Raw genomic sequence first — 19,691 nt, 5'->3', positions numbered from 1 at the left:
TCATTTTTAAGGTCACTCCTGACGGGGGCACACCACTCGATACGGAGGCGGCGCACAACTGTCATTTTTGTTGATTTAGCTTTGCTGCGTCGCGAGCACTTTGAAACTTGAATTCCGTCAGGAGTGACCTTAATGAGAGATGTCACGCGATGTTTACATATCTGCCCCTTTTAATATCTAAAGAAACGCGAAAGATGAATGGCATGCTGCAAAAATCTCAAAAAATATTTCTACCGTGACAGGGCTTGAAAGTGTGCAATATCTGCTTTATTTATGTGTTTATTACCACTTTTAACTCAGTGAATTAAAAGAATATTATTAATTTATCGAGTAGTCACTATTCTTCGCATATATCTATTAAAATAATTTAGAAATTTTAAATAAAGTGCGACATCCTTTTATGACTGCCTTACATGCAAAATTGATCAAAGAACCCACGATCCTTTCATTTGGTCGCCTGAAATAGAAAAAGGCGCTTTGCTCTCTGTCTTATGACGATCATGACCTTTTCCAGTACTGCCTGTAACCGCAGGAGTAAAATCAAATTATATTCCTGATTTTATTGAGAAACGATAGCGACATTTCTTGCAAAACACAATATCGCTTCTTTGATTGTATAATCGATTCCAGTTAACCATCAACATAATTTGGCCCAATTCCTCGAAACATTCTCATCATCATCTTGATTGAAAGCCTACGTCGTTTGAATAAATTTCACCGAAAACGGGTACCATTATTCATCACAACGGCGTCCGGTGTTGAATCCAATTGGTAACTCGCTGACAACCGTGATTTCCGATTCCGGAGTGTCACCATTCCCGGAAAAGATGAAGCAGCCAGCGCTTGGCATGATATTTGAGTGTGCTGACAAGGAACTCGCGTCAAGGGTTGAAACTTGATTATGATATCTACGGAACAGTTTAGTTGCCAACCAATTTAGATATTAGAAACATAAAAAGAATTGTACTAATTAACTAAAACCGCACCATATTTCAATGGCAAGTTTACCGTATTAAATAAAATTAATTCTCACTGCCAGATCCTTAAGCTCCAAAATTTCTGAGTGATACGCATACTCTTCTCAGTGTGGAAAAATATTAAAATATTAAACCAGCACGTGTCATTACGCAGACATTCGGAGCACGTCGTGCATATCTAGCATTTCACGGTTCGCTATTTTTCACATGAACCCAACTTTTCATCGCCGTCGACCCACACAGCAACTGGGAGTGTTATAAAGACACCCAAGAGATTAATGGAGGTAGTTCATCGACTGTCGGATAAAAGCTAGAGCTACCTCGTGATGGACTTAGAGGGAAAAAGTTGTTTTGGATTTGATTGAACAAAAATGTTATACAAAAAATGTACCTTAATCGTTGCACAACGATGAATTGGCAACACGTAAGAAGCATCCAACATAGCTCTCGCTGCTCACAGGTTGCATCTTCAATGCTCGTACAGGTCGCACATTTAGCTTTGCGATTGAGCTCAAAATGAATAGTGCCACTTGAGTTCTACTGGTCGTCTGACTTCAAATGATGAACTAAATTGCTTGCTTATACACAGTATTCTTCGGGTCTTCTTTCCATTTTGTAAAGCATGAGACATTCCAAACTGTAGTGCTGAACATCATTTGAAGTCGAAAATGTCGTACCAAACAAACATAAGACAACTGAATAGTCATGTGCAAGCGTAGAGAAGCGAGAAATTATAAAAACGACTAAACGGACATAAAAGTGTAAATCTCTCAATTGATTCGATTGAAGCACTGTAGAGTTCGCAGGACATGACATCGTGCTTTTGTTTTCGCCGTCAGCTTAGGTTATTTGACTGTACTGTTAGTAGTTACTAGTCGTGAACAAATATGCACAGATTGCCAGCCTTCTTGAGATTAAAAAACATTTTTCGAACACATTTCTCGCGAAAAACAAATAGGGAACTGCTCCTGGAATTTATCTCATGGCTGCGATATTCATCCCATCAAAAACAAAGCAATGGAAAGCAATTTGATTTGTTTCTTATTTTTGTAATTTTTTTCAGCAGTGAGCAGTGAGCACGCATGTTGACAAAAAGAAGCGACAAAATTGGTGCTGTATTTCTTTGTTCCGCAATGAGATGGAGATCGGGACAGTTCCCCTATACGGATCAAACTTTTCGATCACAAAAAAATATTACCTTGTGTTTCGTTACACTACTCTCGCTGTGACCGTCCCTATGAAGCAGGGCTTCTCAACGTACGGCCCACGGGCCGGATGCGGCCCTTGGCTTCATTTTTTGTGACCCGCGACGTGTTAGAAAAAATACTTCATAACCGGTCCGAAGGCTTTTCTATCGAGAAGCTTCTTTTTATTATATACTAGCAGACCCGATGAACTTTGTTTCGCCTAAAGGTTTATTCTCTGCTTACAGGGTGTCTGCAAATTATCCGTACAACAAGACAGGTTTTTAAATACTTTTTGGAATAAATTAAAGAACCAGCATGCATTGCATGTTATTATAATAGGGCTACATAAACCAAGCTGAATTTGTTCACATTAAAATGACCCCTGTATCCTGAGTTGTAATCCTTTGATCGTGTTGGAAAAAATCACGATGGCCGCACGTTTCTATACAGATACTTTTCACACATTTTTGACGATTGTGACATGATTTCAAATGTCTTGATAATATGTTCGGTATTTTGATGGCTGTTGATTTCAAGATAGATCATACCGAATGATAAATTCAATCCAAATCGGGTGAGTAGGAAGGCAATTCCTTTTTGTTCGAAAAACCAGAAAAAAAATCATTCAGAAAGAATTTTTTTTCATACATGAAATGAAGCTCAGTGTTCTCGGAATATACATCTGTTACAGCCTGCTGAGTTGCTATGCCCATATAGCTACCGATTATTGTCATTTTTTGATTCGTAGAAGCAAACTATCAAAATCTGTACACCTTGTAGTTATCTCGAGTTATGCAGAAATTTCTGTTTCATTTGTATGGGAGCCCCCCTTTCCAACGGAGGGAGGGGTCTCGAACCATCACAAGAACCTTCCCCGGCTCCAAAAACTTCTATATACAAATTTTCACGCTGATCGGTTTAGTAGTTTCAGAGTCCATAAGGAACAGACAGAAATTCATTTTTATGTATATAAGAAGAAAAAGATTACTAAATACTGTAGGTTATTAATAATTAAAATTGAATTGAATCTGGGCAAGCATGGAGTCAAATAATGCAGCACAGGCCAGTTTTGCTGTTAATGAGATTTTGGCAATACGAATGAAACGTTTCCAGGGCGAAGAACTTGTTGGGATGGATATGCCTTCTTCAGAAGACTTGAAAACTAGGTTACGTGAAAAGGCCACCTGCTTCTTATTGTAGCTTCTCACAACCGATAAAAATACTGAATAAAAAAACAATTCACAAGTGGCTGTCTTAATAAGAAAAATTTATGATCATCTTCAAATTACAAAAGAATTAACAGCTATGCTCCCAATGAAGGTACGACTACCTTAGGTATAGACCTAAGGAAAGCTGTTAAGAGTTTGAACTCTTCTTTTATCACTTAAGGTCTAACAACTGATGGAGCTCTGGCAATGACACGGGTGTTGTGACGCTTGATCGTTTACCTATACGAGAAAACTTAAGCACCACTAAATCCAAATTAAGTTAACAGAAACGGAAGCAGAATACGGAAATTCGCTGTGTCATACTATTTTATTCGAACGGAAATCACACTATACATAAAGATAAAGCAAAACCAATGCCCGAACTGCATGATCCTGAATAGGTGAGTTGCTTGGCCTTTATAGTAGACGTCACCAAACATCTCAATAACGAATTCAACATGTAAACTATTGAAAAAATAAAAACAATTTGGCACTGTTTATTGTCGAAATCTTATACATTTTCTAATCCTGTTAAAAAGGAGCCTTTCAACAGAAATTTTCAAAGCCTATTCGCCAATGTTTGAGAACACAGTTCTTCAACACCGTTTACTGATGTGAATAATGTATTTGGCATGTTTCAAATCGAGGAAATTGACAATGAGCTCAAATTTAAATTAAAAGACACACCTTTCGTAATTTTCTCTCTCCAAAAGTACACATCTGTGTGAACAACTCTCAAGAAGAATGAGAGCAGTAAAATGTAATTGTTCTTCATTATCTGCTTGCGATATTCGATCAACGATTGTAAAATTAATATGCGTCGAGTATTCCGAGTATTTGTCCATGTCCTGTAACGTAACAAGAGAAAGAAAACAAGCAGACAAAAAATTGTTCAAACGTAATTAAATTTTTAGTTTTTCTTTAAACAATTTTTGTCATTCTTTAAATTTCTATGCCCAAAAATGTCTTTTAGATCAAAAGACATAAATTGATCAAGTTTTGAATAAACGTAAACAATTTCAGGGTCTCCAAAACGTCCTAGAGTTCAGAATATGCGATATAGAATATACGGTGTATTCGTGCATCATAGAACATCCAAGCAAGATCATTGAGCCGATAGGATTTCTCTCATTTTTTCTACAAGCTATTGGAGACATTTTCAGTTCTCCAAAACGTCCTTGAATTCAAAACACGCGACCTACCTTATCAACCAAGTCATGAAAGATGTATGCGTACATCGCTGAACATCCTAGCAGGTTCGTCGAGCCGATAGAATGTCACTCATTACTTTTACAAGCTACTGCAAGCCTTTTTAATTCTCCGAAACGTCCTGAAGTTCAGAAAATGTGACCTACTCGATCGACCATGTCATGTCATGAACGATGTGTCCATTCAGCGCTGAACATCACAGTACCTAGGTCAATTGAGCCGATAGGATTTCACTCGTTACTTTTACAAGCTATTATAGACCTTTTCGGTTCTCCAAAACGTTCTAGAGTTTAAAACCTGCATGCATCATTAAACATCCCAGCAGTTCCATCGAGCTGGTAGGATTTTACTTATTTATTTATGAGTCAATGCTTTAAAACTCGATATCAACTCGTGGAAACAAATGATACCATATTAAAATATTTTCCCGGATGTGAACAATTTTCCAAGAAACTTCTGGTCCACATAACAATATCGACTGTATTACAGCTCGAGGGTCGACTGTATATCAGACCCGATTTGATTCCTGGAGCTTAGACCATTTGACCTATCCCACGATCCAACTTATGAATAATTTTAGATATTTTATCCCAGTAGGTCCATTGAGCTTATATGACTTCAATCATCACTTGGACTAGCCATTGCAGGCCTTCATGATTCGTTAAAATATCCTGAAAGTCGAATTGTTTGATGTAATCATCCAAGTCCGTGGATGCAGCAGTTATACACCCCAACAAAAAAAGTCAACAGCCACATTCGAATAGATATTGCTCGACACAAACGTCTCTTTAGATATTGTGCATCCGGTAGATATCCTGATCCTAACTCAAGATCATTTTGGAGAACCTCGGACATCTTATGTTCATGAAATTTAGGATCATATGCTTTTTAAGCTGGATTGATGTCTATTATTATTAATTCAGACTAAGGTCGAAGTGGCTTGTGCGGTATATAAGAGTCTTCTCCATTCGGCTCGGTCCATGGCTACACGTCGCCAACCAGGCAGTCTACGGAGGGTCCGCAAGTCATCTTCCACCTGATCGATCCACCTTGCCCGCTGCGCACCTCGCCTTCTTGTGCCCGTCGGATCGTTGTCGAGAACCATTTTCACCGGGTTACTGTCCGACATTCTGGCTACGTGCCCGGCCCACCGCAGTCGTCCGATTTTCGCGGTGTGAACGATGGATGGTTCTCCCAACAGCTGATGCAACTCGTGGTTCATTCCCCTCCTCCACGTACCGTCCGCCATCTGCACCCCACCATAGATGGTACGCAGCACTTTCCTTTCGAAAACTCCGAGTGCGCGTTGGTCCTCCACGAGCATCGTCCAGGTCTCGTGTCCGTAGAGGACTACCGGTCCAATGAGCGTTTTGTAGATTGTTAGTTTGGTACGGCGGCGAACTCTATTCGATCGGAGCGTCTTGCGGAGTCCAAAGTACGTACGATTTCCAGCCACTATGCGTCTCCGAATTTCTCTGCTGGTGTCATTTTCGGCAGTCACCAGTGAGCCCAAGTACACTAATTCTTCTACCACCTCGATTTCGTCACCACCGATGCAAACTCGCGGTGGGTGGCTCACATTGTCTTCTCTTGAACCTCTTCCTACCATGTACTTCGTCTTCGACGTGTTGATGACTAGTCCGATCCGCTTAGCTTCCCTCTTCAGTCTGATGTAGGCTTCCTCCATCTTCTCAAAGTTACGTGCCATAATGTCTAGGGGAAGGGGGGGCAATATGCCCTAGCTAAGCAAACACTGCTCTATTGTCTTATTTGTAACGCTATTCATGGGTATTTTTACATTATGCATCAGTTAAACAAGATAGCTAGTTGATGCCATTCAAAAATTGTCAAAAATCTCAATCATATTGATAATATTCACATTTCAAAAAAGTGGTGATATTCTGTTGCCGGAAAACTCTTGAGGCAAAACGCCTTTTAGCTGGCAGCTCCTAGGGAACAAAGTACCACGCGTCGGCGAAGCAGCATTCTAGTATGGATAGTCCGTGGAGACGCAAGTACTTTGTAGGTTATTGCCGCTAGGGCGTTTTGCCTCGCCAAAATGTTAGATGTTTCTTCAAAATGTGGAAATTTTCGGTTTTTCCGACCTTCCCATGCACTATTTTGAAACTTTTTTCGCCTATCCTACATAATTTTAGATCTAGTTTTGTTACGGACATCTTAATGACGGTAAATATGAAGGAAACCACAAAAGGCGTTTTGCATCGGGGGGGCGTTTTGGGGCCTCTTCCCCTATGTCGTCGGCGAAGCCAAATAGCTGGACGGACTTATTGAAAATTGTACCACCCGTGTTAATCCCTGCTCTTCGTATTACCCCTTCCAAAGCGATATTGAATAGCAGACACGAAAGACCATCACCTTGCCGTAACCCTCTGCGGGTTTCGAAGGGACTCGAGAATGCCCCTGAAACTCGAACTACGCATATCACCCGATCCATCGTCGTTTTGATCAACCGTGTCAGTTTATCCGGAAAACCGTGTTCGTGCATTAGCTGCCATAGCTGGTCCCGATCGATTGTATCATATGCGGCTTTGAAGTCGATGAATAGATGATGTGTGGGCACGTTGTATTCGCGGCATTTCTGCAGTACTTGGCGAATGGCGAACACTTGGTCCGTGGTGGAGCGTTCGCCCCTAAAACCCGCCTGGTACTGCCCCACGAACTCCCTTGCAGTTGGTGCTAGTCGACGGCATAAAATTTGGGAGAGTACCTTGTAGGCGGCGTTCAGCAATGTGATTGCGCGGTAGTTGCTACAATCCAGCTTATCGCCCTTTTTGTAGATGGGACACACGACACCTTCCATCCACTCCTGCGGCAAAACTTCCTCCTCCCAAATCTTGGAAATGACCCAGTGCAGCGCTCTAGCCAGTGCCTCACCACCGTGTTTAAATAGCTCTCCTGGTAGTTGGTCAACCCCAGGGGCTTTGTTGTTTTCAGCCGGCCAATCTCCTCCTGGATTTCCTGGAGATTCGGAGCAGGTAGAATTATGTCCTGCGCGCGTTCTCCCAGGTCCATCACCATACCGCCATCTTCGTCTGCCACATCGCCATTCAGGTGTTCTTCTTCGTAGTGCTGCCGCCACCTTTGGATCACCTCACGCTCGTTCGTAAGAAGGTTCCCGTGAACGGTTTAACTTCTCATAGAACTTTCGTGTGTTATTAGCGCGGTACAGTTGATCCGTCTCTTCACGGTCTCGAACTTCCTGCTGACGCTTTTTCCTCCGGAAAATCGAGTTTTGTCTGTTCCGCGCCTGTTTATATCGTGCCTCGTTCGCCCTCGTGCGGTGTTGCAGCAATCTCGCCCATGCTGCATTCTTCTCTTCCACTAACTGCTCACATTCGCCGTCATACCAGTCGTTTCTCTGATCCGGGGGCACCGAATATCTCTCCAGCCATCTTCAAGAGACGGTGCGCCTAGCTGCTCTTCCGTTGGGAGTGCCACTTCCAGCTGCTGGGCGTATTCTTGGGCTAGTCTAGCGTCTTGTAGCCGCCCAATGTTGAGCCGCGGCGTCCGACTTCGACGCGTGTTGTACACCGTCGAGAGTTTTGAGCGCAGGCATACTGCAACGAGGTAGTGGTCGGATTCAATATTCGCACTGCGGTAAGTGCGGACGTTCGTGATGTCGGAGAAGAATTTACCGTCGATTAGAACGTGGTCGATTTGGTTTTCCGTTTCTTGGTTAGGTGATCTCCATGTGGCCTTGTGGATAGTTTTGCGTAGAAAGAAGGTGCTTCGGACTACCATTCCACGGGAGGCTGCGAAGTTTATGCATCGTTGGCCGTTGTCATTCGATACGGTGTGCAGACTATCCGGTCCGATGACCGGTCTATACATTTCCTCCCTTCCTACCTATGCTTTCATGTCACCGATGACGATTTTGACGTCCCGCAGTCTGCTCCAGTTGTGCGTAGAACGCTTCTTTCTCATCGTCGGGTCTCCCTTCGTGTGGGCAGTCACGTTGATGATGCTATAGTTGAAGAAACGGCCTTTAATCCTCAGCTTGCACATCCTTGCGTTGATTGGCTACCACTCAATCACGTGTTGGCGCATCTTACCCAGCACTATGAAGCCGGTTCCCAGCTTGTTGGTGGTGCCACAGCTTTGGTAGAAGGTAGTCGCTCGATGCCCGCTTTTCCACACTTTCTGTCCTGTCCAGCAAATCTCCTGCAGCGCCACGACGTCGAAGTTGCGGGGATGTAATTCAACGTAGATCATCCTGTCGCAACCTGTGAAACCTAGCGACTTGCAGTTCCATGTTCCAAGCTTCCAATCGTGATCCTGTATTCGTCGCCTAGGTCTTTGCCGATTATATCGAGTCGCTTTATCTCTTATATTGTTCGTAATGATTGGTTTTCTAGGCGGCTTATTGGGCCTGCGCAAACCTCCTGTCTCGTCGGAGAGCCGTCGTGACAGGGCTGTTTAGCGTCCCACCTAACACCAGGACTTGGGCTTGCGCGCTTTGAGCGGCACACGGTCGCTTTGGTGGGGCCTACTTGCGGATACATGCAGCTTTTTATAGAGGTTTAACAGGGCCCACTGTCAAACCCCACCACATCCTAGGCAAGCCCCACAACTCGCAGATGGCCTGGGGAGGGATCGTCAAGCCCTTGGACATAGTCCCTGCTGCCCCCTAATCTGCATATCGATGTCCAGGCTTGGCATTTACTCGCACAATGAGCTCAATGAGCAAAAAAAGTTCATCAAAAATGAGCAACAAAACATCACGGATATGATCAAAACATAAAAAAAATATGCTCTTCGTTGTGGGAAAAATGAGGAGCGGCTCTCTTTGAGAGAAACGGTTTGTCTCAATGTGCCTTTTTGAGGAGCATCATTTTTGTTGTTCTTTCCAACTGAACGTACAGAGAAATGAAAGCACACTTCTGTCATATCATCGCTACCCGCACAACAGCCTCACACATTCGCATCTTCATGAGACCAGCATGAGAATAGGGACCGTGTATAGCATCCATGAACGGGTAGAAATGAACACCATTCTATCTTTACATTAATTATTTACTGCTTCTAAGCAACAGGCAGCTTGATGTAGCCAATTCTACATTTATCTGGATAGTAATTACAATTTGGATTGCAAAGAGACTATTGACGAAATTATCTTCTACTAGGCAAGCCTGTCCGATCTCGCTTGGGTTTTATTTTTGATCTGTCAATCATTTAATTGATTGAGGCGTCGCACTCTAGATCGATTTCAATTCGAGCTTGATGGCTTTCTCATAAAAGCCACTCATAAAACTGTTGCATTAATACATCTTCTCAACTTTCCCCAGCAAATTGTTCTATTTTTTTCATATACATAAACACAGAAGAACCCAAAACGATTCGATTGGTGAGTAAATCTTGCAAATCGGCCAACCCGTTATAGTGACTCAAAGGAAAAGCAAACTCATTTTTATATGTATAGATAGATAGATAGATGATGATGATGATGATTGAAGAAGATGAAAAGGGAATGACCAGGGAGCGATCCCTTGATCGTAGTGGCATAAAGGCACCGAGACCTTCTTCAAAATATTGTGTAAACGCGCGTTAAAACGCATGAGACCCAAAATCCGCATAAAAAGGAAGCCTCATATTAAACCGCATGAAAAGCGACTCCAGTGTATACCGTTTTGACCGATTAATACAAGATTTGTTCGACTGCTTCAATTTTGAATGAAAATTATTAAGCTCTTTTAAGGTAATGTCTTCAACGTGTAAAAATTAAATGGAACAGTCCTAAACACGCATTATGACAGTGATTGAATTGTTTTCTAAACAAACACGATAAATACAATAAACTACTGGCTACCGTTAGATTAGCCAACTAATTATCATAAATTTATTCGCCACCACCAATTCCGTCCTTCGGAAAGAGGCTCAAAGATACTCAATGAGAAACTTTTTCCTCACCTCATTGAGTCAAGCCATTTAGTTATCATTGAGAAATGAATAATTTCGGAGCTACCCGAATAAGAGAGAAACGCAAAAGTACAAAAGAGAAGAGCAAAGATTCGTGTGTCGAGAGCAGTGAGCATTTTTTTTCTTCTCCTGATTCGCTCTGAGGAGCATTCCATCCCTGTCGATGTCACAAATATTGAAAAAGCCTGTTGATCTAGCAGATACTTAAAGTTGAAGTTGAGAGCGTTTTGGCAAATATAGTATATTAACAATATAGTCCACTTCGTGAACATTCACGCCATCTTGCGTCACGAAAGGTAACCAACGCCTGAAAACGATAGCCAAGGGGTGTGATAGTTACAAAAATTAGACTTATTTTACTATTTTTAAAAATATGGATTACATTTTTCAAAAGTTAATTTTCAAACTCAGATATCAAAATGGCGTCCTAGGATAAATTCTAGCATATTATTTGGACATGTTATACTGCATATTGCATCATACGTTTAGGCACCCCTCGGAATGTCTCTTCACTACATTGCTTGCCTTTTTGTGACACCGCGGCGCTACTGTGTTGTCTCTTCAAATCAGCCAGAGTAGACTATATTGGTAATACTAATAGAGTATATTTGGTTTTGGAGTATCTTGAAAAAAAATGGGTTTACATGATGTGCAAACGCTTACTAAACAGGATTGGGAATTTGAAGAAGATCTGGTAGATAACTATGGTTGAATTCGAGAAACGTTTTGGTGCATCTTGAACTTCTCATAGTGCTGAAAATTGATCGTTGTCTCAACGATCAGGATGACTTAACTTGATTGAGAGTTAATAATTAATGTCGCTAACCGCACGGCCACGAAGCCCACTTTTTTATTAACGCACTGCAACCCAAATTTTCATTTTCGCTAAAAATCACTATTTTGCTTTTTGGAATCGATGTAAACACGGTTTGAGCATTAAAAAATTTGAATTCGTGTTCAAGTTTTTCAAGTTTTTTTTCTTAAATCTATTAAGTGGCCGTACACATATTACGTAAGCACTTATGGGGGAAGGGGGGTCTGTCAATATCTTACGCACCATATAAATAAAAAATCTATTGTATGGAAAAAATCTTACATGGGGGGAGGGGGAGGGGGGTTGAAAAACCCAGAAAAATTGCTTATGTGATAAGTGTACGGTCCCTAACCTTTTTTGATTTTTTTTAACATATTTAGAGTTCGAAATTCCCATTCAATGCTGACTCACCGGAATTTTTAAATTTTCAGAGTTAATTTTATATTTTCCGTGTAACGAGTTGGATAAATACTTTAGAGTGTAACATACACCACTATAACCTTCTATTGGATAATTTTAGTTGAAGAAAAGTACAAAGCTACAAATATTTTACTCTTTAAAGGGATACGAGCGAAAACACGGAGGAACAAAATATTACTTGATTTTCAATATTTTTATATAAATGTGTAGGACTTTGAAAATTGACTATTGATCAACATCAAAAACTTTTCGAAATCTGATCAATTGAAAATTACCAAAAATAATCAAAATACCGTCGAAAAGGCGGTCTTGGGCGTTAGAGGGTTAAAGACAGAATCAAGGTTCTGCTTCACAAGATTTTGGATATATGGGTCTTTAGGGTACAGTCAAACTTGACCTCCACTATTTTTCCTGGGAAGCCGACATCTTGATGAACATTTTTGATGACGAAAGTGAGAACCTAGCTCTCTTGTGTGATTTTTCACAGCCCGTCTAAAACGCTGGGCATATATGATCCATCCGTCCTGGAAGGGTTAAAGGATTTAATTTAGAAAAAAAAAAACTAATTGTAAACACGCCTCTTTTAGAGTATCAGGCCAATATGCCAAATGGTCATAAGGCCGAACGGTCATTAGACCGAATGAGAAGTGAGAAGTGGGAAATGCGAAGTGATAAGTCAGTTCTTCATTTTTCCTTCTTTCTTACTTTTTTAATTTTTCTTACTTCCGCTTTTTAGCTTATTTTTTCTCACTGGTCATAAGACGAGTTTGTACTATTCCATTTAATTCCACTACTTTATTGTACCTTTGACAGAGACGTATTTCGACCTCATCAGTAAGGCCGTCTTCAGTGTCTCGTACTTGACTCGACTCTCTATATTTTCTATTTCTATTTTATCTTTCATCTTTCTTTCTTCCTCCCCTTGCTTTTTTCTTCTTCATTTTTCACGAAGCCCTTGCTTACGTCTTTCTCCCGTCTTCCTTCTTTACTCTTTTTTCTTCTCTCTACTGTCCTCCTTCTATACTCTTTCTTCTTCCTTCTTTCTCTTTACTTTTCGATGCACATTCGTTGCACACGTTCTTCCTTCTTCCTTCTCACATGTCACTTTTTCAGTCTCATTTCTCACTTCCCTGCTTCAAAGTGAGAAACATTTTTCATTTCTCACTCCTCACTAATTATTGCTCACATCTTGCATCCTCTTTTGTCATTCGGTCTAATGGCCCTTAGCCTAATGACCATCCCCTTAACAGCCTTCAGCATGATGACAGCATGAAAAATTTATACAAATAAAAAACAAAACATTTTACTCCACTAATCCTTGATTTCTAGTGATATGAGCCTGAACACAGGAATACGAGAATGAACTGAACTGAAAATATCAAACAAACAAAAAATGGGCTCTTCTATAAAATTCGTCTTCTTCTTATAGGCATTACATCCCCCACTGGGACATTGCCGCCTCTCAGCACTTCCACATTTGTTAACTGTGATGTTTTTAAGCCGAGTTACCATTCTAGCATTCGTTTATCATGAGGCTAACACCAAAACTAACACGATGATACTTTAATGCCCAAGGAAGTCAAACAAAATTTTAATCCGAAAATTTCCTAGACCGGACCGGGAATCGAACCCATCCACCTTCAGCATGATTTTGCTTTGAAGCTAACACTCCTCTTAAAATAGGCACACTGCTACATGAAATTTGATTACAAAAAAAGTCAAACTAAAAGAAACGTCAGTCACTGACGTTCTTTGGCAATAACACATAGAACAAAAGCTGCCAGAACCGTAATTATATGCCGTAAAAATTCATCATTCATCAAGCTTCAACTTTTGATTCACTAATTCAATTCAAGTGTTCAAGAAACATTAACAAGAGCAATTTAGTCTGTTGCTCTGTTCTTTGCATTTGACCAACCGTTAACAATACCACGAGTCCGAAGAGCGTTGATTATTCCTAAAAGCAAAGAAGAACCTCACTCAAGGATAGCAATATAGGAGCAAAATCAACTTTTTCCCCCCTCTTCCCCAGAAACGAAACTTTGCAGCCTTGAGTCAAACGCTCCGTGATCACGTCTCGGGAATAAATTACGGTCTGAAAATTTAATACTTGCAGCAGCCGTGTGTCGTCCATCGCAGTGCCAGAAATTCATTTTCTTCTTCACTAGCCGGCCCGGAGGAGTTACCGAGAGACACATCAGGAGCGTAGCCACAACGATGCTCGCTATAATCAAGCTACTAAGCTTTTTTCGCCCTGCTCCCTCTGCATCGTCGTCTGGAGGACAAGAAGTTTTAGTGTAGCACGATTTCTATTGGGAGGGAATAGTCTCTTCTATTCCCGTCCCACTTGGAAGCATATGCCTTATGGGGTTCACGTACGGGTCACAAAGTGCCAAGCCAGTGGGGTTAGCAAAAAGGAACACGTTCCAGACGAACGGGTTTATGGTGCTTAAATGGCGAAGTGATAAAGAAGACGGATAATTAAACTTATGACCGGTAGAAAAAGTAGATGATCTTCGTTCTAACAAGATAATTATGGATCGTTGATTGGGAAATATGAAATGTTTCTCTATCATTTATCGAACTTAGGTTGCCTGGAGTATCTGAAAATCAAGGATTAATTCGGATAAATCGTCTGGGAATCTAATTCAAATGTTAAATGTTTGAAAAATCGATTGTCGATTGTCCTAGAAAAAGTCTCTCACTTATCATCTCTGTATACAAAATACATATAGGATATGTAGCATACCGCGAGAGACTTTTTTCGCAAGCTGTCATGATGAAGAACTGATTCGGGAGGCTATACGTCATTATAAATTTCTTTTAAAAAAAGCCTCAAACGCGGGGAGAACTGATTCTGATTATGCAATTCAACTTGTTTTACACAGCTCTGAGGTCCCCAATACAAAATGAGCGAGAACTAAGCGAGAATCATCACTTCTTTGTGAGGGCTGCTTATCCGATTCTGTTTTTTGCACTTGTATACAAGCTTGATAAATTTGTTACCATGGCTTGTTACGATTCGCAATAGTTTTTGCCTTTCTTCTATCATTGTTCGTTATCTATTTAGAGCAAACCCTGCTTAGAATTGATTGATCATTTTAATTAATACACTGGACGATGATGGCGATGAATATTGTAAAACAGAAGAAAATTCCGAAATTCACGTAACTTTAATTCAGAGCATAAGCTTTTCCATATCTTTCTAATTGAATCCTTTTAACAGTATTTGGAAAAGAAAATATGAAGAATCCAAAGTGATGATATTTGTAATGGTTATAATAATTTACATTTACCACAATATAAGAATAACGAACAAAAAATAAAAATGCAAAAAGTTGACAACAATCTATAAAGACAGAAAACCCTATACCAAATGCTATTAAAAAATCGCTAATAAAGAATCATCAATCGAGAATTCAATTTGATTTACATTACTTCACACTAGTTTCATACTTAATTGACAAAAAAAAGACGTAAAATTTAAAAAAAGAGCGCATCACCACTCTTGGATGCCATCTAGATCATATCGAAACAGGAAACCATGACCATGACCCATATTTCTGCGAAGCTGGAACAGAATTGCACCACTACGGGAAGTTACTTCACTTGTGCTACAAACATCAACAGCCAACCTACACACACACACCTCTACCACTCCACCCAATTCTTCTTTCGAACAAACACCTGTAAACTCCGACACGTGATTTTCTGCTGGAGCATCCTCTTTCCAACAAACAGCAAACCCTTAAGCGGAGCAGAAACCGATTTAGGCTTATAGTTGAAATTGCGAGATGTTTTCTAATGCAATCCGAAAGGGCGAAATTATGCAATTCCTTTAGTGTATAGATTTCAGAATTTCAATTTTTTTATAACTTTTAATAGGTTAGGCCCAGGATAAAACAAGTATTCTAATGAAATTATGGATCAGTATTTCATAGAAAATCTAATGAACGGACAAATTGCAAAACCCAATTGACAACGGAATTCGATGGAATATTTTTCTCATTTCAAATCAAAGTTTTGCCCAGCTACCCCTCTATGCGCCTCTTCAAAGGCCAGGGTTAACAAACCTACACAGATTCCCACGCTCACTCGGTAGGCTACTACTGCCTACTGGAATTCGCCATTAATGTCGTCGATCCATCTGTGTGTGGTGCAACAACCACACGAATAATGGGAAAAATAGGTCACGAACATCGACAAACAGGCATCATCACTGTAGTGTCGGTGGAAGGATGAGGAAGGACGCAACCTAACCCCCATGGCTCGTTATGAAAGAAGACTGAAAAGAGCTTTCATCCTACAGAGCTACAGCACATTCCCGTTGTATCATGTACTAAGTACCATCCATCTCCACTTTGCCTGACTTGGCCAAAGGGGCGATGATGAAGCCAAATAATAGAGCAGACTGGTACGTTCGTTGGTGATACTTTCTCTCACTCTCTGCGGCAGCTGTTTCAGCCGTGGAAACGCCATCAGCTACACCCTCGGCACTCCTTACGTTGACAGTTTTCGAACCCGGGAGCCTTTGGGAACAATAATGGGAAACGATTTTTCATTTATTTCAATTACGGTAAACATTTGCAGCCAACTTAGTACCAACACACACGCTCACTCCACTCTCAACCGTTGGTAAGGGCCGGTTATTGTTTGCGCTCTTGTCGGCCGGAGTGCTTGCAGCAGCACGATTTCAGGATTATCAATGTGGTACTGATGTATGTACCATTATATGTAGCACGCTCCCGCCCCGGCAGCACTTGGACCGCAAAGCATGCGTGGGCAAGTGATTATGCTAAAAATATCTCTTCCCATTTCCGGTTGTGGAATTGAAATATTCGATAAGAAGTTCGTCACGAGCAATGGGATGTTTGCGGATGGAAGGCCACCGCACGGCGTCGATCGATTTCATGACCTATGACAATAACAGTCGAGTGAAAGCATGTTTGCAGTTTTTTTTAACTAAAACTACGTCTAAGGAGAAGGCTTGGATACAGAGTGTAAAACAAAAATTTCCAAATTCGGAACCGTCGCGAATTTAGGTGAGATTCCAAACGCTAATAGCTTCCTTTTCTTTTGGTGAATTTGCGAGATTTTCTTATCAATCGAATCGGAAACTGTCCAGCATTTTTTCAAGCTCATTGAAACTATTGATTATCAACGTTAAAGCATTGAAAATTCAAATTCTTTACAATCCCATTAAAAACTGCCGTAGGGTAACGGTGGCAATAGTGGAGGTATAAGTAGATCCACAGATTTTTTTTAAATCGCTGATTATGGGAAAATTACAGCCTTAAGGCTCAAATTACCGTCATCCAGTCATTGACGAGAAAGACAGCCACGGGCTCGTACCACCCCCAGTAATAAAACCACCCACCGAGGAGAAAAAGCAGTCTCCAGCTGGATGGGGGGAGTATTTTTGTTTCAAAACTACATCATCCAATAGCGAAGACATAATTACATCCGGTGGATGCTTCATTTGGTTGTATTTCGCTTTAGTTTTCAAAAAACTGCCTTTTGCAACATTTTTCCTCAAAAAGGGAAATCGACGATTTACTCTCACGCTCTCTGATATATAAACTGATATATAAACTGATATATAAACTGATATATAAACTACAACCACTAAGGTTACGGTTACCCTATCTCGGATTTTTTTTATTAATGCACGTAATAACCAATACCATCATTAACTAGCTATTGGCTAACAGCAATTATAAAAATAACCAAAATGAAGGACTTCCCGGATAAAAAAATACAGTACTTTGTATGGTTTAATTCATTGAAATACTATTGATTCTATGGTATACAATACAGGCTATTGTGCATCTAATGTAGATTTGAAAAAGATGAAAAACACCTCTATTGTACTTACATTAAACGCACAACAAATTCAAATGTTACTAATACCACAGAGAACAGACGTTGAAGCTGCACTCGCTATGTTGTGATAACGTTTTACTGTTCTTTTTGAAAAAGCTTTGGAATGTCGCCGTTATCCCGTGCAGAATCAGCGCTAGGATCATAAAAAAATGCCGCTGTGCGCTAGTGTCGTTTGGCATACAAGAGTACACCAACGCCATCGTGATGTGAAACAGAGTTTGTGAGTTGCAATGTCGACGTCGATGGCGTTGAGGTTCGGTTTGATTTTTTCACATGTTTTGCTCGAAATTTTGTTCGAGCCTCAATGTCTGTTCTCTGTGCTAATACATTTTATTATATTTTAATTGTTTGCTTGTGTTAATAAAAGACAGAACACAATTTTGAAATAATTATATTTGGTGGATCAAAAAATCAGTTGTGAAAATAAAAATAATTTGATTATTGAAATATTTATCATTTCGAAACAAAAATTGAAAACAATTAAATAACAATAGCTTTCATTGTGAAAAAAAGTTATTTAATTTTTCCACAAAATTTTCCTTTCGAATATTATTATTAAAATAATGAATGTTCATATTATTAACAATTTATGATGAAAAAATATTTGAAAAAAACTTTCTATTTTAACTCGTTAAAACCTAGTTTTTTATGAGCGTGTATGTTTTGTTTACGGGCAGTGAAAAAGTCGAAATTGTAGACTGCCAAGGTGCAGGGAGTGTCGGAAGCGCAGGAAGTGTCTGTTTCGTTGTTGTTGGATGGGGATAAACGGTGGATCATTGGCCACTGTGCTGTGTAATAGTGGTGAGTATCTACTGTTTAAAAACTCCCGAGCTTACATGGAATGATTTTATGCGTTGCGGGAGGAATATTCTATGAACTTTCCGGGTGTTCTTGATTTTCACAGCAGTTTCCTTTTATAAAACTAAACATTTTTATCTGTCTATAAACTATCAACATTTTCCTTTTTTCACAAAAGCAACAGTTATGAATTTGATATAATTTCATTTTTTTTGTTTATTTACTCAATCAATAAGAAAGATTCCAGCGAGCAATCGCATCTGGCGAGGCGTGTGCGAAACCGCTGCGAAATCAGTCAAATAAACACACCACATCGATTCCAGACGTGCAACAACGGGAGCTCCCAGATATACACCAGTCTGTCGGACTTCGTCCTTCGTTTGAAGCCAAGACATCAACACATCTGCTTCATCGCCAGTGCCAGCCGAACTGAAGAAGATCCTGATTCTTGAATAATACCGGATAAAAACTTGTCTCGAGTTTGTTAGAAATCGTAAGTATTGTGGGTTACATCGGATGTCAAGTCAATAAATTGTTTAAATTTAATCTTGCTATATTACAGAACATCGAAATGCGTCGAGAATCGCGTCCGCGGCCAGAAGACTCACAAGGTAGATATCTTCAGGAACATGTAGTGGAAATTCGGTGGCAACAGTTGCATGATTTTCTACATTCGTGGAAAGTCAACCTGCATCAATTCATAAAAAATATGAAATCCATTTCAAATTCGCAAATCGCAAATATTTAGCATTTGCTAAGACAAAACAATATTATATTATCTATGTGCTAGTCGCAGTGTTAACTAAACTATAGTTAAATTAAAGTTCAATTAAAATCAAATTAAATTTGAATTGAAATTCAATTATAATTTAATAAAAAATTAAAACCAAACTTAAATTCAATTGGGATTTATTAAAACTTCATTGAAATTTATTGAAATTTTATTATTTCTCCATAAAAAATCAGGTTAAAATAAATTAAAATTTAATTAGAGATTATTGAAAAGTTAATTAAAATACCATTAAAAATAAATTTAAGTTATATTAAAATTGTGCTGATAGAAATATATCAAAATGAAATAATGAATAAGTAAAATTAAATATTTTCATGTATCAATAAAATAAATTGTAAAACATATTGCGCTTTTTGCACTTTATAAGAGTTCTGCGAGATTTTTTTTCTCACAGTCATCTTTTTCTCACACTCAATACACTCAAAAAAGTTTGATTTTCCGTGTATAATATTTGTGTGTGAGTGC

General features: G+C 39.7%; 1 protein-coding gene and 1 long non-coding RNA gene across 13 annotated transcripts in view; one reads left to right on the top strand and one right to left on the bottom strand.

Moving 5' to 3' along the window:
• Positions 1 to 19,691, bottom strand: part of LOC134202499 (endophilin-A-like) — a 183,303-nt gene that overhangs the window by 61,417 nt on the left and 102,195 nt on the right. The gene's annotated exons all lie outside the window — the stretch shown is intronic.
• On the top strand, positions 18,287 to 19,094 carry LOC134202490 (uncharacterized). The gene is made up of 3 exons (XR_009977244.1): positions 18,287 to 18,436; positions 18,670 to 18,926; positions 18,996 to 19,094. It is a non-coding gene; the product is annotated as an uncharacterized LOC134202490 (long non-coding RNA).

This window comes from Armigeres subalbatus, unplaced genomic scaffold, assembly GCF_024139115.2.
Source record: "Armigeres subalbatus isolate Guangzhou_Male unplaced genomic scaffold, GZ_Asu_2 Contig1246, whole genome shotgun sequence".
NCBI classification, from domain to species: domain Eukaryota; kingdom Metazoa; phylum Arthropoda; class Insecta; order Diptera; family Culicidae; genus Armigeres; species Armigeres subalbatus.
Note: the sequence above shows the minus strand (reverse complement) of the source record. Positions and strands in the feature narration are given on the sequence as shown.